The sequence below is a fragment of the Grampus griseus genome (genome assembly GCF_964374135.1).
Source record: "Grampus griseus genome assembly, chromosome: 8".
In the NCBI taxonomy this organism is placed as follows: domain Eukaryota; kingdom Metazoa; phylum Chordata; class Mammalia; order Artiodactyla; family Delphinidae; genus Grampus; species Grampus griseus.
This window is the reverse complement of record NC_139002.1, coordinates 71,329,457-71,352,841: the sequence shown is the minus strand read 5'-3', so window position 1 is coordinate 71,352,841 and position 23,385 is coordinate 71,329,457. Positions and strand designations below refer to the sequence as shown.

At 36.6% G+C, this 23,385-nt stretch overlaps 1 protein-coding gene across 7 annotated transcripts in view; it reads left to right on the top strand.

Annotated features, from left to right (window-relative positions):
* The window catches only part of SOX6 (SRY-box transcription factor 6), a 624,429-nt gene that overhangs the window by 245,531 nt on the left and 355,513 nt on the right, over positions 1–23,385 (top strand). The gene's annotated exons all lie outside the window — the stretch shown is intronic.

Genomic DNA, 23,385 nt, shown 5'->3' with positions numbered 1-23,385 from the left:
GTGTCTTTATTCCTGTCCTGCCTCTAGGTTCTTCAGAACAAGTTTTTCTTTTTTTAGATTCCATATATATGTGTTAGCATACAGTATTTGTTTTTCTCTTTTTGACTTACTTCACTCTGTATGACAGACTCTAGGTCCATCCACCTCACTACAAATAACTCAATTTCGTTTCTTTTTATGGCTGAGTAATATTCCATTGTATATATATGTGCCACATCTTCCTTATCCATTCATCTGCCGATGGACACTTAGGTTGCTTCCAGGTCCTGGCTATTGTAAATAGTGATGCAATGAACATTGTGGTACATGAGTCCCTTTGAATTATGGTTGTCCCAGGGTATATGCCCAGTAGTGGGTTTGCTGGGTTGTATGGTAGTTCTATTTTTAGTTTTTTAAGAAACCTCCATACTGTTCTCCATAGTGGCTGTATCAATTTACATTCCCACGAACAGTACAAGAGGGTTCCCTTTTCTCCACACCCTCTCCAGCATTTATTCTTTGCAGATTTTTTGGTGATGGCCATTCTGACTGGTGTGAGGTAGTTTTGATTTGCATTTCTCTAATGATTAATGATGTTGAGCATTCTTTCATGTGTTTGTTAGCAATCTGTATATCTTTTTTGGAGAAATGTCTATTTAGGTCTTCTGCCCATTTTCTGATTGGGTTGTTTGTCTTTTTTGATATTGAGCTGCATGAACTGCTTGTATATTTTGGAGATTAATCCTTTGTTAGTTGCTTCGTTTGCAAATATTTTCTGCCATTCTGAGGGTTGTCTTTTCATCTTGCTTATGGTTTCCTTTGCTGTGCAAAAGCTTTTAAATTTCATTAGGTCCCATTTGTTTATTTTCGTTTTTATTTCCATTTCTCTAGGAGGCGGCTCAAAAAGTATCTTGCTGTGATTTATGTCAAAGAGTGTTCTTCCTATGTTTTCCTCTAAGAGTTTTATAGTGTCTGGCCTTACATTTAGGTCTTTAATCCATTTTGCCCAGCCTCATCATTTTTAAATAGACAACAAGACATAGGTAGTTATCATATTGATAGTTGTTTCTGGGGGCTTAATTACTACCCTTTTTTCCTAGTGGATCCCAACTACCTTACTTTTTCCCTAAAAGCTTTATATCTTATTTTCTGTTTTTACTGAAGCTACTCTTATACCTTTGAATGATTTTAGAATCCCCCTTTCTTATCCCCCAGTTTCTGTCATGAACTGGGGGCAGGTTTCCCAGAAGCTGGATTAAACAGCATTTCAAAAGATTATTTTTGCCATACTCCAAGCACTCCTCTTCCCTACCAACTCTGAGCTAGTGTCAAACAACAGGTTTCTGATACCTTGACTCTCCTATTTTCAAGGCTATTCCTATTTTTGTTATAAGGTAGGGAGGTTTTTACTTTGCCTCCTTTGCTTTAGTTACTCAATTCTTTTTTTAAAAAAATATTTATTTATTTATTTTGTCTGCGTCGGTTGTTAGTTGCAGCACATGGGATATTTTCTTGTGGTGCATGGGCTCTTTGTTGCGGTATGCGGGCTTCTCTCTATTTGCCGCACGCGGGCTCCAGAGTGCACAGGCTCAGAGTAGTTGTGGCACGTGGGCTCTGTGGTTTCGGCATGCGGGCTTAGTTGCCCTGCGGCATGTGGGATCTTAGTTCCCCGAACAGGGATTGAACCCGCGTCCCCTGCGTTGGAAGGCAGATTCTTAACCCCTGGACCACCAGGGAAGTCCCTAGTTACTTAATTCTGATGTCTGAGGTTTGTCCACCATCTCAAAGTGCTTTAATTATTCCTCATTTGGATGACACTTATGCAACATGGGTTCCTGGTGATCTGACTGATACCTGGATCCTGTGATGTGCATATAACTTAAGCGTCCATCATAGCCTTCAGTTCATTTAAAGCATACTAGGTGCTTTGCTGATTACATATTAAAAATACACAGTTATGGGCTTCCCTGGTGGCGCAGTGGTTGAGAGTCCGCCTGCCGATGCAGGGGGCATGGGTTCATGCCCCGGTCCGGGAGGATCCCACATGCCGCGGAGTGGCTGGGCCCGTGAGCCATGGCTGCTGAGCCTGCGTGTCCGGAGCCTGTGCTCCGCAACAGGAGAGGCCACAACAGTGAGAGGCCCACGTACCGCAAAAACAAACAAACAAGAAATACACAGTTATTTTTATATTATTTGAGACCTCTGGTAGTTCTCAAATGGGGAAGAAAAGGAAACAACTGCAAAACAGGAGAGCATTAGGATAATAGACTTGATGCTAGAGTAAGTAGTCACCTCTTAAGCAAAACTCTACAAAATCATTTGAGACTCTGCATAGAAACTTGCTCTGTAAGAATTTGTTCAATTACGCTTCTCAACTTCTGCATAATCACACCCCTCTTTCCCCAGTGCCTCAATTTGTCAAAGAAAACACCCTTTTGATTCAGTGGAAATATTTTCCCTGGGGTTATTTAGAGGAAACTTAATTTAGAGGAAAGGATGTTACCTCGTAGAAGGCCTGTGTTCATCTCTGCCACTAATCTCCTGACTTAAGTTTCTTCATCTCAAAAATGAAAGATTCAAAGCATGCAGCAGCAGTCACAGCCGGGCCCCTCTGCTGGGCCAGGGGCCAGCTCTGCCCACCAGTGTACTGCAGCTGCAGCTGTGGCTCTGCCATAATAGGAGGGCAGAGGCAGCCCACATAGGGGACATCCCTTGAATCCCTGGCTCTGATGGCCAGGTGAGATTGCACTTCTGAGCCCCACAGGACATCTCCTACATAAGGTGACTTCTTAAGACTGGGAAAGGTAGCTGATTTACCTGATACATAGGAACAAACATAGGGAATTAGGCAAAATGAGGAGACTGAGGAATATGCTTTAATTGAAAGAATAAGACAAAAACTCAGAAAAAGAACTAAACAAAATGGAGATAAGCAATCTAGCTGATAAAAAATTCAAAGTGATGGTCATAAAAATGCTTACCAAACTTGGGAGAAGAATGGATGAACACAGTGAGGACTTAGAGATAGGAAATATGAGTATCACACAGAAATTATAAGTGAACTGAAAAATACACTGGAGGGACTCAACAGCAGACTGGATGATGTAGAAGAACAATCAGTAGAAGCTGGAAGACAAAGCAATGGAACTCACTCAGACAGAGCAGAAAAATGAAAAGGGAGTTTAAAAAAATGAATATACCTTCAGGGACCTTTGGGACAACATCAAGCAGAATAACTTTTGCTTTATAGGGATCTCAGATGGAGAAGAGAGAAAGGGCCAGAAAAATTATTTGAAGAAATAGTGGCTGAGAACTTCACTAGTCTGGGAAGCTATGAGAGGAAACAGGCATCCAGGTATGAACTCAAAGAGACATAAATCAAGACACATTATAATTAAAATGGTTACAGTTAAAAATAAAGAGAACCCCAAAACAGCAAGGGATAACAACTTGCTATGTACAAGGGAAACCCCATAAGGCTATCAGCAGATTCTTCAGCAAAAACTTTACAGGCTAAAGGGGAGTGGAATGACATATTCAAAGTGCTGAAAGGAAAAACTTCCAATCTAGAATTCTCTACTCAGCAAGGTTATCATTCAGAATTAAAGGAGATATTGAGTTTCCCAGATAAGCAAAAGCTTAAGGAGTTCATCACCACTAAACTGGCACCATAAGAAATGTTAAAGGGACTTCTTTAATCTGAAAAAAAATGACACTAATTAATAATAAGAAAACATACAATGCAAGTGGTCAAAATGTACAAACCTACAGTTATAAGATAAATAAGTACTAGGGATGTAATGTACAACATGATTAATACAATTAACACTTGCTTTATTATGTTTGAAGGTTGTTAAGAAAGTAAATCCTATGAATTCTCATCACAAGGAAAAATTGTTTTCTTTTTATTTTGTATCTATGTGAGATGATGGATGTTCACTAAACTTACTGTGGTAATCATTTCATGATGTATGTAAGTCAAATCATTATGCTGTGCACAAACTTATACAGTGCTGTATGTCAATTATATTGCAATAAAACTGGAAGAAAAAAGAAAACATAAAAATAAAAATCTCACTGGAAAAAGTAAGTATATAATATTAATAAAGTAATAAAATCTCACTGGAAAAAGTAAATATTTTATATAAATAAAAGTAATAAATAAAAGTAAATATATAATAAAAGTAAATATATAATAAAAGTAAATATAGGGCTTCCCTGGTGGCGCAGTGGTTGAGAGTCCGCCTGCCGATGCAGTGGACATGGGTTTGTGCCCTGGTCCGGGAAGATCCCACATGCTGTGGAGCGGCTGGGCCCGTGAGCCATGGCCACTGAGCCTGTGCGTCCGGAGCCTGTGCTCCGCAACGGGAGAGGCCACAACAGTGAGAGGCCCACGTACTGCAAAAAAAAAAAAAAAAGTAAATATATAATATATATAAATAAATAATCAATATATATAATTGATCAATCATTTATAAAGCAAACATGAAGGTTAAAAGACAAAAGTGGTAAAATTAAGTAAAATTGCAATATTTAGTCAAGGGATGCATAAAATAAAAAGATATAAAATGTGTCATCAAATGTATAAAATGTGGGTGAGGGAGAGTAAAAAGATAAAGCTTTGGAATGTGTTCAAATTTAAGTTGTTACCAATTTAAAACTGTTACCAATTTAAGACTGCTATATACATAGGATTTTATGTGTGAACTTCACAGTAACCACAAGTAACTCCACAAAAGATAATGAGAAAGGAATCTGAACATAACACTAAAGAAAATCACCAAACACAAGGGAAGAAAGAAAGAGAAGAAGAAAGAAACAGAGAGGAACTACAAAAACACTCAGAAAACAATTAACAAAATGGCAATAAATACATATCTATCAATAATTACTTTAATTGTAAATGTAAATTCACCAATCAAAACACATAGAGTAGTTGAGTGGATAAAAAAACAAAACTCGACTACATGCTGCCTACAAGAGAATAACTTCAGATGTAAGGATACACAGACTGAAAGTAAAAGGATAGAAAAAGATATTTCATGCAAATGGAAATGAAAAGAAAGCTGGAGTAGCAATACTCATATCAGACAAAATAGACTTTAGAACAAATATGCTAATAAAAGACAAAGAAGGTCATTATATAATGATAAAGGAGTTAATCCAGCAATAATATGTAACATCTATAAATGTATATGCACCCAACATAGGATCACTGAGATGTATAAAGCAAATATTAACAGACCTAAAGGGAGAAATTGAAAGCAATACAATAATAGTAGGGGAAGTTAATACCCCACTTACATCAATGGATAGACCATCCAGATAGAAAATCAATCAGGAAATATCAGGCTTTTATGGCACATTAGACCAGCTCGACTTAGTAGATATATAGTTGACCCTTGAACAACACAGGTTTGAATTGTGCAGGTCCACTTATATGTGGATTTTTCCCAAGAAATATACAGAAATATACATGTAGAATATCGTGTGCAAGACTTGTATTGAAGTGGATAGCCTCTCCGTTCATAGGCATAAGGTGAGTGATATTTAATATAAAATTGATAAGGTGTTAGTTTTCTTAATGTTCATAACTTTGCTTTCAAAGAATTACATTACCGAAATATATGCCCCTCATAATTGGAGAAATTGTGTATCAGCCTATCATCACAGATATGCACTCTCCCCACTTTTATTGGAAGTATTGGAAGCCTTAGCCACAGCAATTAGGCAAGTAAAGAAATAAAAGGCATCAAAATTAGAAAGAAAGAAGTTAAACAGTTACTATTTGCAGATGACATGATACTATATATAGAAAACCCTAAAGACACCACCAAAAAACCCTTAGAACTATAAAATGAATCAGTAAAAGCATAGGATACAAAATCAGTATACAGAAATGTATGGCATTTCTATACACTAATAATGAATCATCAGAGAAATTAAGAAAACAGTCTCATTTACAATCGCATCAAAAAGACTAAAATACCTAGGAATAAATTTAACCAAGGAGGTGAAAGACCTGTGCACTGAAAACTGTAAGACACTGATGAAAGAACTTGAAGAAGACACAAATAAGTGGGAAGATATTTTGTGCTCATGGATTAGAAGAATTAATACAGGCAAACCTTCCTTGTTTTGTTGTGCTTTGCTTTATTGTGCTTAACAGGTATTGCATTTTTTTACAAATTGAAGGTTTCTGGCAATCCTAGATCAAGCAAGTCTATTAGCACCATTTTTTCCAACTGCATTTGCTCATTTTGTGTTTCTGTGTCACATTTTGGTAATTCTCACAGTATTTCAAAATATTATTATTATATTTGTTATGGTGATCTGTGATCTTTCTTTTTTTTTTTTTTGCGGTATGCGGGCCTATCACTGTTGTGCGCCCCCCCACCCCCGCGTTGTGGAGCACAGGCTCTGGACACGCAGGCCCAGCGGCCATGGCTCACGGGCCCAGCCACTCTGCGGCACGTGGGATCTTCCCGGACCGAGGCACGAACCCGCGTCTCCTACATTGGCAGGTGGACTCCCAACCACTGCACCACCAGGGAAGCCCCGGAAAGCCCCAATCAGTGATCTTTGATGTTACTATTAGAATTGTTTTGGGACACCACAAATTGTGCCCATATAAAAGGGTGAACTTAATAATGTTGTGTGTGTTCTGACTGCTCCACTCACTGGCCATCCCCCCATCTCTCTCCCTCTCCTAGGGCTTCCCTATTCCCTGAGACACAGCAATACTGAAATCAGGCAGTTAATAACCCTACAGTGTCCTCTACATGGGAAGAATTGCATGTCTCTCACTTTAAATCAAAAGGTAGAAATTATTAAGCTTAGTGAGGAAGGCATGTTGAAAGGCAAGATAGGCTGAAAGGTAGGCCTCTTGTACCAAACAGTTAGCCAGGTTGTGAATGTGAAGGAAAAGTACTTGAAGGAAATTTAAAGTGCTACTCCAGTGAGCACACAAATGATAAGAAAGCAAAACAGTCTTATTGCTGATATAGAGAAACTTTTAGTGGTCTGGATAGACTATCAAACCAGCCACAAAATTCCCTTAAGCTAAAGTCTAAAATTCCCTTAAGCTAAAGCAAGGCCCTACTTCTCTTTAATTCTATGAAGACTGAGAGAAGTGAGGAAGCTGCAGAAGAAAATTTGAAGTTAGCAGAGGTTGGTTCATGAGGTTTAAGAAGCCGTCTTCATAACATAAAAGTGCAAGGTGAAGCAGCAAGTGCTGGTGTAGAAGCTGAGCAAGTTATCCAGAATATGTAGCTAAGATAAATTTTAAAGGTAGCTACACTAAACAACAGATTTTCAATGTAGGTAAAACAGCCTTATATTGGAAGAAGATGCCATCTAGGTCTTTCATAGCTAAAGAGGAGAAGTCTATGAATGCCTGACTTCAAAGCTCCAAAGACAGAGCTAATGCAGCTGGTGAATTGAAGTTGAAGCCAATGCTCATTTACCATTCTGAAAATCTTAGGGCCCTTAAGGATTACGCTAAATCTATTCTGCCTGTGCTCTATAAATGGAAGAACAAAGCCTGGATTACAGCACGCCTGTTTACAGCATGGTTTACTGAATATTTTAAGCCCATTGTTGAGACCTACTGCTCAGAAAAAAAGATTCCTTTCAAAATATTACTGCTCACTGACAATGTACCTAGTCACCCAAGAACTCTGATGAAGATGTCCAATGAGATTAATGTTGTTTTCATGCCTGCTAACACAGCATTCAATCTGCAGCCCATGGCTCAAGGAGTAATGTCAACTTTCAAGTCATTATTTAAGAAATACATTTTGTAAGGCTACAGCTGCCATAGATAGTGATTCCTCTGATGGATCTGGGCAAAGTAAATTGAAAACCTTCTGGAAATGATTTACCATTCTAGATGCCTTTAAGAACATTCATGATTCATGGGAAGAGGTCAAAATATCAACATTAATAGGAGTTTGGAATAAATTGATTCCAATCCTCGTGGGTGACTTTGAGAGCTTCAAGACTTCAGTAGAGGAAGTAACTGCAGATGTGGTAGAAATAGCAAGAGTACTAGAATTAGAAGTGGAGCTTAAAGATATGACTGAATTGCTGCAGTCTCATGGTAAAACCTTAATGAGGAGTTACTACTTATGGGTGAACAAAGAAAATGGTTTCTTGAGATGGAATCTACTCCTGGTGAAGATCCCGTGAAGCTTGTTAAAATGACAACAGAGGCTTTAGAATATTACATGAAATTAGTTGATAAAATAGCAATAGGCTTTGAGAGGATTGACTCCAATTTTGAAAAAAGTTCTATTGTGGGTGAAATGTTATCAAACAACATTGCATGCTACAGAGAAATCCTTCATGAAAGAAAGAGTCAATTGATGTGGCAAACTTAATTGTTGCCTTATTTTAAGAAATCACTACAGCTACCCAAACCTTCATCAGTCACCACCCTGATCAGTCAGCAGCCATCAACATTGAGGCAAGACTCTCCACCAGCAAAAAGATTATGAATTGCTGAAGGCTAGATGATGGTTAACATTTTTCAGCAATAAAGTATTTTTAATTGAGATATGTACATTTTTTAGACAGAATGCTATTGCACACTTAATAGACTACAGTGTAGTGTAAACAACTTTTAAATGCATTGGGGGGACTTCCCTGGCAGTCCAGTGGTTAAGACTTTGCCTTCCAATGCAGGCCATGTGGGTTCGATCCCTAGTCAGGGAGCTAGGATCCCACAAGCCTCACAAACAAAAACCCAAAACATAAAACAGAAGCAATATTGTAACAAATTCAATAAAGAGTTTAAAAATGGTCCACATCAAAAAAAATAAATAAATGCATTGGGAAAAATTTGTGTGACTTGCCTTATTGTGATTTTCACTTTATTACAGTGGTCTGGAACTAAACCCACACTATCTCCAAAGTATGGCTTTATCGTTAAAACCCAAAGCAATATACAGATTCAGTGCAATCCCCATCAAAATTCCATTGGCATATTTCACAGAACTAGATCAAACAATTCTAAAATTTGTATGGAACCACGAAAGATCCCAAATAGCCAAACAATCTTGAGAAAGAAGAACAAAGCTGGAGGTATTAACTCCCTGATTTCAAATTACACTGCAAAGCTACAGTAGTCAAAGCAGTATTGTACTGGCACAAAAACAGATACACAAATCAATGGAGCAGAACTGAGAAACCAGAAATAAATCTACACATATATGTACAATTTTATGACAAAAGAGCAAAGAACATACAATGGATAAAGGATTGTCTTTTCAATAAATGGGGTTGGAAAAGCTGGACAGCTACATGCAAAAGAATGAAACTAGGCCACTGTCTTACACCATACACAAAAATTAACGAAAAATACATTAAAGCCTTGAATGTAAGACCTGAAACCATAAAATTCCTAGAAGAAAACATAGGTGATAATCTCATTGACATCAGTCTTAGTGATTTTTTTGTGGTTCTGACTTCAAAGGCAAGGGAAACAAAAGCACAAATAAAAAAATGGAACTACATCAAATTAAAAAGCTTCTGAAGAGTGAAGGAAAACATCATCAAAATGAAAAAGCAACCTACTGAATGGGAGAAGATATTTGCAAATCATACAGCTGATAAGGGGTTAATATCCAAAGTATATAAAGAACTCATACAACCTGATCAAAAAATGGGCAGAGGATCTGAATAAGCATTTTTCTAAAAAAGACATGCAGATGGCCAACAGGGACATGAAAAGATGTTCAGCAGGGCTTCCCTAGTGACGCAGTGGTTGAGAGTCCGCCTGCCGATGCAGGGGACGCGGGTTTGTGCCCGGTCCGGGAAGATCCCACGTGCCGCCGAGTGGCTAGGCCCATGAGCCATGGCCGCTGAGCCTGTGCGTCTGGAGCCTGTGCTCCGCAACGGGAGAGGCCACAACAGTAAAAGGCCCGCGTACTGCAAAAAAAAAAAAAAAAAAAAAAAAAAAAAAGTTCAACATCACTAATTATTTTAAAAAATGTTACTGGAGTATAGCTGATTTACAATGTTGTGTTACTTTCTGCTGTACAGCAAAGTGAATCATTTATACATATACATATATCCACTCTTTCTTAGATTCTTTTCACGTATAGATCATTACAGAGTATTGAGTAGAGTTCCCTGTGCTATACAGTAGGTCCTTTAATTATCTATTTTATATAGAGTAGTGTGTATATGTCAATTCCAATCTCCCAATTTATCCCTCCCTCCCCTTCCCGCTGATAACTATAAGATTGTTTTCTACCTGTGTAACTCTATTTCTGTTTTGTAAATAAGTTCATTTGTACCATTTTAAAAGATTCCACATATAAGCAATATCATACGATATTTGTCCTCTGTCTGAGTTACTTCACTCAGTATGACAATCTCTAGGTCCATCCATGTTGCTGCAAACGGCATTATTTCATTCTTTTTTATGACTGAGTAATATTCCATTGTATATATGTACCACATCTTCTTTATCCATTCCTCTATTGATGGACATTTAGGTTGCTTCCATGTCTTGGCTATTGTAAATAGTGCTGCAATGAACATTGGGGTGTATGTATCTTTTCGAATTATGGTTTTCTCCGGATATATGCCCAGGAGTGGGATTGCTGAATCATATGGTAGCTCTATTTTTAGTTTTTTGAGGAACTTCCATACTGTTTTCCATAGTGGCTGTACCAGTTTACATTCCCACCAACACCCTCTCCAGCATTTACTGTTTGTAGTTTTTTTGATGATGGCCATTCTGACTGGTGTGAGGTGATATATCATTGTAGTTCTGATTTGCATTTCTCTAATAATTAGTGATGCTGAGCATCTTTTCATGTGCTTTTTGGCCATCTGTATGTCTTCTTTGGAGAAATGTCTATTTAGGTCTTCTGCCTATTTTTTGATTGGATTGTTTGTTTTGATGATACTAAGCCTCATGAGCTGTTTGTAAATTTTGGAGACTAATCCCTTGTTGGTCACATCATTTGCAAATATTTTCTCCCATTCTGTGGGTTGTCTTTTCAATATCACTGATTATTAAGGAAATGCAGATCAAAACCACAATGAGATACCACTTTATACCTCGTAGAACGGCTATGGTTAAAAAGATAATAAATAACTCATGTTGGAGAGGATATGGAGAAAAGGGATCCATTGTACACTCTTAGTGGGACTATAAATTTCTGCAGCCACTATGCAAAACAGTATGGAGATTTCTCAAGAATTTAAGAATAGAGCTATTATATGACCCAGCTATTCCACTTTTGGGTATTTTATTCAAAAAACAGAAAACACTAATTTGAGGAGTTATAAACGCCCCTATGTTCATTACAGCATTATTTACAATAGCCAAGATGTGGAAATAATATTATAACCTGGGTCCATCAGTGGATGAATGGATAAAGAAGATGTGATACACACACACACACACACACACACACACACACACACAAAATGGAATACAGCCATAAAAAAGAATGATATCCTGCCATTTACAACAACATGGATGGACGTTGAGGGTATTATGCTAAGTGAAATAAGTCAAACAGAGAAAGACAAATACCTATGTTTTCACTCATATGTGAATCTAAAAAAAAAAGAACAACCAAATAAAAATAAACAAAAAAACCCTCATAAACACAGAGAACAGATCAGTAGTTACCAGAGGGGAAGCAGGTTGAGGGGGTGCGTAAAATGGGTGAAGCAAGTCAACTGTATAGTGATGGATGGTAACTAGACTTGTGGTGGTTATCACTCTGCAGTCTAAACAAATGTTGAATTATAATGCTATATACCTGAAACATTTAAAAAGATTGGGTGGTATTTAAGAGAGGGATCAGAGGGAAATTACATTGCTCAAAGCTGGATTTTCTGTGAAATTTTGCTGATGTCAACATGAGCATGGATAAACAGGTTTGAAAATATTCTATAATCTATGAAAATGTATAAAGTGGAGTCCTTGGGTATGAGTTTTTAATGTTAATGATAATAAGAAAAAATATAACTAGCTATTAAATGAGAAGAAAGAGGGATTTTGTTCTAGATTAAAAGAGACTTAAGATCATAACCAAATATAAACCATGAACTTTGATTGGATTCAGTTTTGAAAAAAAATATTTAGGGACAACTGTGGAAAGTTTAATATGGGTTGTATATTAGATGCCTTAAAAGAATTATTATTCATTTTCTTAGGTATGATAATCACATTGTGGTTATGTGGGAGAATATCCTTATTTTCTGCAGATACATGCTAAGGTATTTAGGGGTAAGATGGCATGTGATGTCAATAATGTGCTCTAAAATGTTCGAGCAATATAATTGGATAGATAGATACATACATACATATATACATAGAGCAATATGACAAAATGTTAATAATTGTCAATCAGGCTAGCTGATCATTATAATAGTATTCGTTATATTATTCTTTCTAGTTTTCTGAATGTTTAAAACTTTTTTCCTATTAAATTTAAAATGCCCATGTGGTAAAAAATGAAAGATTTGACCTATAATCATCAAGCCTCTTGCTAGTTCTTACTTTCTTGGTTTCAAAGTTAAAATTGTTTTAGCAAATTCAGTCTAGTCTGGTAGTGTTGTTTAAGTTGAACATCATATGGTAGTTTGAATAATAATGAATTTCCAGATGAAAGTAACTGGCTGGAGTTGGTAGGCACATGAATCAGCTAATAGCTGAACCTTGATAGAATGTTACTTCATGTGTTGGGGAATTCACTTATTAGGCCTGCCTGTCTTAAAGCTCTTCTTACTGTTCCATTACCAAAAAGTTATAAGGTATTCTTATCTCTGTGGCTATCTGTCCCATGGTATTAGATCTTTAAAGTATAATATCTCTAAGGCTGTGATAGTGTGCCTTAATTCTTTGTTGTTTAGACAATATTGAGTACATTCAGTTCAGGGCACTACTCTTTGAGAGGGAGAAACAAATTGGAACATACTCAGGGGATAATGAGCAGGATGGCTGAACCATGTCTTTCCTATGAGAAAGAAATCAAGGAAACAGAGATGTTTTGCCTAGAAAAAGAGAAGATACAAGGGTAATATAGTAGCAGTGTGTGTGTACTGAAAGTGCTGCACTTTTGAATATTCCCATGGAATAAAAGGAACTATACGTTGAAAGAATAGGATTCATATTCCTATAAATAAGAATGTTTGACAACCCTTCAAAGATGGAATGGACTGCTTTGGGAGGTGCTAAATCTTCTATTCATGTTAGTTCAAGGAGAGAACAAAAAGTCACTTGTCATGGGTATTGTAATGGCCACCATCACTACCACCACCACTACCACCACCATTTAATGATCACTTTTTATTCTAAGTATTTTATTTTTATTAATTCATTAAATTTTCATAACAACCTTATGATAGGTTCTATACTGCTATTATTATCAATACCATTTTATAGATGAGGAAATTAAGGCACAGAGAGGTTAACTAACTCTGGGGCTATATGAGGGGTGGATGGAAAACTGGGATTTAACTAGAAAATTTGGCTCAGAGAGCCTGTACTTTGTTTACTATTACACTACCTTGTCTTGTACAAGGGCATCAACAACTAGATGGGGATGAGCAATTGGATTTTTAAGGACCTTTGAATCTTGAGATTTTGATTCTGTATTCTGATAGTGTATAGATGATGCAAGGCTTTTCTATGTGTTTGTCTTGACAAGTTTGGGGACTTCTAATTTTTTTTTCTATATTTACTCCATATGCTATATTTACATCCATTTATTAAATATCAAGGAATGAGGCTATTTATAAAACTTTTGGTATTGTAATTATTTTCTTTGAATCAAAATAACATTTTAAAAACACTATTTTTTTCTTATAAGATTTTAGGAATCATGACACTAGCAAATATTGGTAACAAATCTATATTCTGACACATCATGCATGAATATATTTATTGTTATTGAATATTATAGTAATAGTGTAGAATGGCAAATTCGCGAATGCTACGTAAATCTCATATTATACCAAATATCAGTTTTAATAAAAGAGAAAAAGAACATACTTTGTTTTACTGTTAGAGCTAATGATAATGTTTGTCAGGAATAATCTGTTGGTAATTGGAACCAAATTCAGTATTTTCATTTATGTAAGCTTCTTTAAACTGATGCTTTTCCATAAAATATGTCACGTTAGAGAAAAACATACTTTTTCCTCTGAGAAAGAACCTATAAATGTTAGCAGTTTAGTTTTGAGCACATTAAAAAAGTTAGATTTCTTTTGTTAGCAAGAAATTATTGGAACCTAGACTAAGTAAAGTTTTTTTTTTTTTTTTGTCATCAGCTACCCAATAGCACTGTGGTAGAATACCTCTTATACAGCACAGTTGGCAGGTATTTTGGGTTCATCAAAAAAAAAGTTGTTTAAATTGGGAATCAGAAGAAAGCAGTACATATATAGTAGATATGTAATATAACTCAATATAATGTATTGGATATACATGTATATGTGTAATTTATGTAATATAACTTGAAAACTTATTTGAAACTTAAAATATATATTTATTATTTAATTTATTTTTGGCTGCGTTGGGTCTCAGTTGCAGCACGTGGGATCTTCGTTGAGGCATGCGGTATCTTTCCTTGTGGCACAGGGGCTTCTCTCTAGTTGCGGCGTGCAGGTTGTGGCACGTGGGTTCCAGAGTGCGTGGGCTCTGTAGTTTGCAGCATGCCGGCTCTCTCGTTGAGGTGCGCTAACTCAGTATTTGTGGTGCGCGAGCTTAGTTGCCCTGCGGCATGTGGGATCTTAGTTCCCTGACCAAGGATCGAACCTGGGTCCCCTGCATTGTACGGCGGATTCTTTACCACTGGACCACCAAGGAAGTCCCTTAAAACATATAAATGCAGTACATACCAAGATAGGTGGAGCCATCTGTCTTGGCAGAGAAGACTGACATGGTTGATTTGCCTGTACATGGTGGTTTAAAAAAAACAGAAGCAACTTTTAGTTGGTTTTATTATCGTTTTTAATTTCTTTACAGACACTGCATCCCTTTAATTCCCTCCAGTCAAAGACTACCAGGAACATACCCATAGTTGAGCAAATTGGGTTTATTACGCATTGCAGTAGGGAGAACTCACACCGTAGAGAACCATGGAGTGTCTCAGAAAGAGAATATTCAAAAGAACTTTTTTAGGATTTGGGCTTTGTTTGAGTGATTTGGGGTAGGGTCTGAGGAAACAGAGATTTGCCATAGATTGGGGGCTATCACAAATCAGGGACAAATCTGTGATTGGATATCTCAATAAATCTTATTATAGGGAGGGCAGACTAAAGTAAGGATAAAGCTGTAACTGGAGAGACAGTATAACTAAAATGGAAAACAAAGCAAAACAAAAATGACAACATATAAGGCAATAAGAATGAACACACTTAATTCAGCCTTGCTAATAGGTGGAGGAAAGGGTAAGAGAGGATAATACTCTGTCTCTGCAATTTCATTGGTGGCAGGTAGGGAAGTTGATCATGCCGCTGCTTAGAGAAGCCATTTCCACTCATTTCTCCCACTGCAATGGCTTCCACCTGCACATGGGTTTCAACTCTATTATGCAGGGCAAGATTGCATTCCTGACCCATGGTCTCTGCCTGTCTTAATTTCTGACATCTTATCTGACTTTTGCAACCCCAGTCTCTCCTCTGCTTGCAATATGGCTGCCCATTCACATTCCTGGTCAAGGTGCAGGTGGAAACCCAGCTAAATTAGAGCTGTAGTATACTGTAGCTGCTCCTGGACAGAGTGGAGATAATCCATATGGAGTTAGGTTAAGTGAGAATTGATAGTGTCCCTAGATGAAGCTAATTACAAATGTTGAGGTTATTGGAGCTTTGTGAGGGGCCAGATCTTAGTGGAATTAGTTAGGGATGCCTTTAAAAAGAAGGTGATTTTGAGCATTGATATTGAAGAGAGTAATATAGTTCAGTATTTATTATTCCACTTAGATGAATGAGTATAAATAAAAACCTAAAAATGGTGCCAGTGATTATCATGACTCTATTTTCAGAATTGAAAATTGAAACCAAAGATAATTGGACAAAGGACATTTTAATTTAATAATAAGTGTAGGTATCATTGATTGAGTACTCAGGTGATGGGCACTCCCCTAAGTGCTTTATACATTATTCATTTCTCACAGCAACTAGTTGAGCATATAATTATAACTCCATCCTATAAAAAGGCATAGTCTAACTCCCATCTCCTTGACTATGGGTCAGCCTTGGTGACTTACTATTGAATAGATTGCATTGACAGTTATAGGGCATGACTTCCCAGACTAGGTTAGAAAAAGTGATATAACTTTCTTCTGGCTCTTTTGGGGGCATACACCTTTGGAGGCCTGAACTACCATGTAAGAAGTCCAGCTAGTCTGAAGCAATGTGCTGGAGAGAAAAGATCATGTAGAGAGACCACATCGAGGAAGATGTCCAAGGAACCCCAGGTTTCAACCCCAAGCTCTTAAAGTGTTCACATCTGTGAAAAAAGAAGCCTTTGAGATGACTCCAACCTTAGCCACTGACTTAAGGGCAAGCTCATGAGGAACCTTGAGACAGAACCACCCAGCCCAGATGCTCCTGAATTCCTGACCCACGGAAACCACTAAAGATAATAAATCATTATTGTCGTTTTAAGCACAAAGTTTTAGGGTGATTTTTATACAGTAGATAACTAATGTAATGTATCTTGGTAATTGTTGGATTAGGGTTAATAACAGTGGAATTCCTGTCTCAAAAGTAGGTAAAGCTCCTCTCTGGAAATGTAAGGTAAGAAAAGATTTAGAAGGTACGTGTTATTGAAATTATGGCATCTTTTACTGTTGAAAGTGATTTTAGTATAGCCCTATGGAATGGAAAAAACACTGGATTGGGTGTCAGAAGACCTACATTCAGAGTTTAGCTCTGCCAGTTTTACCTGTGTGACATGGGGAAAACCACATAACCTTCTGAATGTTACTTTTCTTCACGCTAAAACAAACTTCGGTATTCAGTTCTTGGCAACACATTTTTAGAACAACATCTAGAGACTGGAGTGTATCAGAGGAGAATGACGAAGGGTCTGGAAACCATGTCAAATGGTAAATAGGTGTTGAAACTGAAGGAGTTTCACCTAGAAAAGGACTGTTAACCTAATCCCTCCCTTAAGATACTTCGAACAACTTTAACATGGAATAGGAAATAAATTGATTTTGTGTGTCTTTTGAGGGCAAACAGGAAACTATGGGTGATAATGATAAGGATCTAGATTTTAGCTGATCAAGGATTCCCTTTTAAATAATTAGAGTTATCAGAAAATATTATTTGTGAGTCCTCAGATGCAGATATACCAAGGAAAGAAAGCTTGGTTACTTTTTCTGATTTCAATATAGGGAAACTATAATATACTAACTCTCTAGATATGTTCAATAAGGCCAAACTCTATTCTCTTAAATTATTTTTATTGTGTTGGCCAAAAGGTTCGTTCGCTTTTTTCCATAAGATGATTCTAGTAGCACTTAGTTGTCTTTACCTTCATTCAAAACAATTTTGTTAGATTGTATGTGACAGCTGTCATATCAGCGTGCATTAAAAAAAAGACATCAAAATTGGTGAATTTTTGTGTAGCTATTTTAATATTAAAGATGGAAGAAAAATGCAACATTTTCGGCATATTATGTTTTATTATTTAAAGAAAGGTAAAAACGGAGCTGAAATGCAAAAAAGATTTGTGCAGTGTATGGAGAAGGTGCTGTGACTGATAGAACGTCTCAAAAGTGGTTTGCGAAGTTTCATGCTGGAGATTTCACACTGGATGGTGCTCCATGGTCGGGTAGACTAGTTGAAGTTGATAGTGATCAAATCAAGACATTAATTGAGAACAGTCAATGTTATACCATGTGGGAGATAGCAACATACTCAAAATATCCAAATCAAGCGTTGAAAATCATTTGCACCAGCTTGGTTATGTTAATCGCTTTGATGTTTGGACTCCACATACGCGAAAAAAACCTTCTTGACTGTATTCCCGCATGCGATTCTCTACTTAAACGTAATGAAAACATTCCGTTTTTAAAACAAATTATGATGGGCAGTGAAAAGTGGTTACTGTACAATCATGTGGAACAGAAGATATCATGGGGCAAGGAAAATGAACCACCATCAACCACACCAAAGGCCGGTCTTCATCCAAAGAAGGTGATGTTGTGTATATGGTAGGATTGGAAAGGAGTCCTCTATTATGAGCTCCTTCTGGAAAACCAAACGATTAATACCAGCAGGTACTGCTTCTAGTTAGACCAACTGAAAGTAGCACTTGACGAAAAGCATCCGGAATTAGTCAACAGAAAATACATAATCTTCTATCAGGATAACGCAAGACCGCATGTTTCTTTGATGACCAGGCAAAACCTGTTACAGCTTGACTGGGATGTTCTGATTCATCTGCCATATTCACCAGACATTGCACCTTCAGGTTTCCATTTATTTAGGTCTTTACAAAATTCTCCTAATGGAAAAAATTTCAATTCCCTGGAAGACTGTAAAAGACACCTGGAACAGTTCTTTGCTCAAAAAGATAAAAAGTTTAGGGAAGATGGAATTATGAAATTGCCTGGAAAAATGGCAGAAGGTAGTGGAGCAAAAGGGTGAATACGTTGTTCAATAAAGTTCTTGGTGAAAAGGAAAAATGTGTATTTCTACTTAAAAACCAAAGATACTCTTTGGCCCACCCAATATATTTCCTCTAAGCGTCTCTTTATAAAATGATTTTTGTTCTTCCTTATTACATAAGCAATATGTTCATCAGTGTTTATCAGTGATAAATTAGAAAACACAGATAAGCAAAAAAAGGAAAGAAATTACCAATAATCTCATAACCATTTATAAATCACTATAAATATTTTGGTGTATATCTTCTAAGATTTTGTTTTTGTGGCCATATTTACCCTTATGCACACATGTAACAAAATTGAAGTTATATACTAAAATACTATGATATATCCTTTTCTCCATTTGATACCTCTTCCCTTGTAAATAAATTATTCTACAACTTTTTTTGGTATTCATATTCAACCTTGAAAATAGTATTTATTTTCTGATTAAAAGTATTACTTATGATAGAACATTTGCAAAATATATGTAACTTCAAAAAGAAAATATAAAACTACCTATTATTTCAAGACTCAGAGGACCATTAACATTTTGTTGGAAATTCTTTCTTTTCTTCTGTACATAATTTAAAAATATATATATATATATTAGTGTTTCTCACTAACACACTTTTTACTAGTAATATGAATAGTCCCACGTCACTAAATTTTCTGCAAAAATATGATTTTCAATGATTTCAAATTATTCCCCCATATGGATAAAACCATAATGCCCTCAAATAATCCCTACTATTGGAAATACAAATTGCCTCTAATTATTCATCACTATAAACAACACTATATTCAACATATATAATATTGTTTTTAATGGCCATGTGGTATCCCATTGTGTAGCTATATCATCTTTTATTGAATGAATCCCTTATTTTTTAATATCTCAGTTGTTAACGTTTTGCTTAAATAAGCAATTCTGTCATTGCTAGAGCGAATCTTTACCCTTAGCCTTAATTTTTTATTATTTTTGACATATTTGGTGAATAGTTGTTTCATCATCCAACAACGTGACTTTTTTTTTTTTTTTTATGTTTTGGAGGTATATAGAAGCAGCATAAGACATGAGGTATATAGAAGAAGCATAAGTTAGAAGCTAAAATTTAGTTGCAAATATGACTAAAACATGCAAAATAGTAATGAATAGTTTAGTATATTATTGCATGGTTCTGATTGCTTCAATGTGTAGTTCAGGGGATAGGAGGATAGTGAGGCCCAGAATAGTCAGGGAGGACTTTAAGGATGAAATGCAGTTGGAGCTGAGCTTTGAAGAGTGGGTTGAGTTCATAGTCAAAGAGAATGTAGTACATTCTAGGGGAAAGGAACAAGACTTGCAAAGGCTCAAAAATTTGATTATGTTTGCTATATTCACAGTACCATGAGAAGGCTATTTGAGTTTAATGTTATTTAATGCCACTGCTGAGCGATCAGTTTTTCATAACTTCTGAAAAATCTGAACAATATTTATTTTAATCTGTTTTTTCAATTTTATTGAGAAATAATTGACATAACATTGTATTAAAGATATAAAATATAATGTATATATTGTGAAAGAATTACCACAATAAGTTTACTTAACATCCATCACTTCACACACGTTTTGTTTTTAATATTTACTTCTCTATCCCTTCATATATGGAAACATCTTAATTATATATATATATATATATATATATATATATATTTTTTTTTTTTTTTTTTTGCGGTACACTGGCCTCTCACCGTTGTGGCCTCTTCCGTTGCGGAGCACAGGCTCCGGACGCGCAGGCTCAGCGGCCATGGCTCACGGGCCCAGCTGCTCCGCGGCATGTGGGATCTTCCCGGACCGGGGCACAAACCCGCGTCCCCTGCATCGGCAGGCGGACTCTCAACCACTGCGCCACCAGGGAAACCCTATATATTCTTAATTTGTGAAAATTGCTTGTATTTTCTAGAAACTTTGCCTAATGATTTTTTTTTGTACTACTGTATGCTTTTTCAGTCACCTACATATAATTTTTGTACTGTTTAATTAATTGCCAGTGAAATGCTCCTTAGATAATCTGAATCAATATCACTTTAGTCCTTTTATTGGTACTAGGATCCTTTTAAATAGTATTTTGAAATTTTCTTCACTGTTAGGGAGGACTCTGAAGTTAAGGGTTAAGAGAAAACAAACTTGTAAGTTTCCTTTGAATGAACTAATGCTTACTCAGTGCCCCATATGCTTTTCTTTTTGTGATGTTCATGTGTTCTGTCATGTTATACACTGGTTGTTTTCACAAGAAAGATCAAAAGAAGAGAAATAATCTCCTTTATGTTACTTTTTAAAATCACAACTAACCAGACTTCTTTAAAATGTTCATAATTATATCCACATTATAACATTAAGGCAAAGCACATTCATTTCATTACCTTCTCACGGAATCAGTGTTTCTGAAAGTGGGGTGCATCAGAATCACTTGGGATGTTTATTAAACTTCATATTCCTGCGCCCCACTCTTTGGGGTATGGGAAGAGGTAAGGGAATCTGTATTTTAACATACTTGCCAGGGAATTCTATACCTTAAAGTTGGAGAAGCACTGCTTTAGTCAAATGTTGTCTCAAACCTCTCCACAGCTGTGCTGCAGTGTCATGCATCAAAACTTGATAGATATTATCACTGTTCATCTTGCCTCAATTGTTAGTTCATAGGACCAGTTTTGTTTTTAGGAAATTAAAGAATAAGTTGAGCTTTTTTTTTCTGTAAGAAAACTTACTTAAAAATTACCTAGCTCCCTAGAACAAAAACTAGAGATTCTTTGTCAAATTTCTTTTTCTGATTTGGCATTACTGCCTTTTATCTAACAGTAATCTCTTCATTGTATCGATAGATGTTTGGATTTATGTGCCCCTTTGTTCAGATGAATTGACTATAGACCCCCATTCATGAGAGGTCCGTATGTCTTTTTTTTTTTTTTTTTTTTTTTTGTGATATGCGGGCCTCTCACCATTGTGCCTCTCCCGTTGCAGAGCACAGGCTCCGGACGCGCAGGCTCAGTGGCCGTGGCTCATGGGCCCAGCCGCTCCGTGGCATGTGGGATCTTCCCGGACCGGGGCACGAACCCGTGTCCCCTGCATTGGCAGGCGGACTCTCAACCACTGTGCCACCAGGGAAGCCCCCCATATGTCTTAAGTTTTAGAAAGTTAAAAAGTGAAGACCATAAATGGTAAATTTTGCCCCTTTCCATTGTTTATAAGATAGTATGACTTAAGCCATTTATGATTTCATCTTCTGCCCGTGTTGATGCCTTTGTGGCATGTTGCAAGTAGTTCTTGTTGCTTTCTTGGAGAAATCATGACTTACAGCTTCTTGTTCTCTGCTTCTTGGTGGTGTTGAGTGACCTTGCACAGATTATGGGCCTGAAGACAGTGTGGGTCATTGGTGTGGGAACCCATGGTTATTGTCTGTGGTGCAGATGGCAGTGACCACGTTCCCATGAGTAAAAAATAAGGAACATAGTCTATCTAACAAGTAAGTGACATGAGAAAATAGACTGAAATTAGTCCTGAGAGAAAAAAATGGTACTGTATGGAGCCTAAATTCTCTAAGGACAACTGTAACTCAGGCTGGAGAGACGTTTCTAGCATCTTTCAATTTGAGAGTGGTGGGAAAACTCCTCTTTATTATGGTCAGTGGTGAGTCATTTGTAGGTAACCACTTCCATGTAACTGTTGTTTTAAGTTGATCTTCAATCCCTTAGGTTGAGCCAGAGTTTGTTTTTGATTTACAGGCAATGATAGATAAATTTGCATTTGAAATGAAAGTGATTGAAGCATAATTTATCAAATGGTATTACTGATTCAAAAGCCTAGGTCACATTTCTGATAGGGACACTATTAAGAGCTGAAATTGGCTTTGGCAAACATATCTCTGAGTTTTTTGTTTGCACAAAGTAGAGAATGAACTGGCCATTCCAAGGAGCCATGTATTAACCATGACTGGCATCTAAAAGAAGGAGTTCCTGTGCATCACTCCACAGTTATTGTAAGCAGTAAATGAAATACAACATATTTCCTGGGGAAAGAAAAGATTTAGGGATAAGGTAAAGAGGAGCTCTTTTTCCTGCCCTGCCCATTTATTTTATCCTTTTCAGTTTATTTTAGTGCAAATGTAATGAGCATCTACTCCGTGCTAGGCATTTTGATAACAATGGGATTGTGGAAAAGATTAAGATTTGGCTCATAGTAATTTAAAGCAGCTTTATTGAGATATAATACACATACCATACAATTTGCTCATTTAATGTGTACAATTCAGTGGTTTTTAGTATATTCACAGACTTTACAATACTCAATTTAATTCAAGACATATTTTTTACTAAGCAATTCCTTAGGTCCAGAGGGGGAAAAACCTCTTTGGCTCCATTCCTAGATCTGTTCCTTCCAACAAAATAATAATACCTACCATTTACTAAGCACTGCCTGCTTTGGGCTCAGCACTGTGCCTAGTTGCTCTACAAATGTTAGCTCATTATATGCTACCAATAATTGTGAAAATAAGTTTTATTCCTACTTTGTATACAATGACAATAATACCTAAATATCTAGCATTTACTGAGTACAATTATCTCATTTAATGTATGTGGAAATGTAATTCTCTAGATTCCATTTTCTTTTCATTCCCTTTCCTACCAGTGATTAACTCTGTAAATTTTTCTTTTTTTTAAACGCTGTAACTTTTACCTCATGCTCTTCCTCTAGTTCTTGATGCTTACTGGGCTTTTTTTTGTGAAGAAG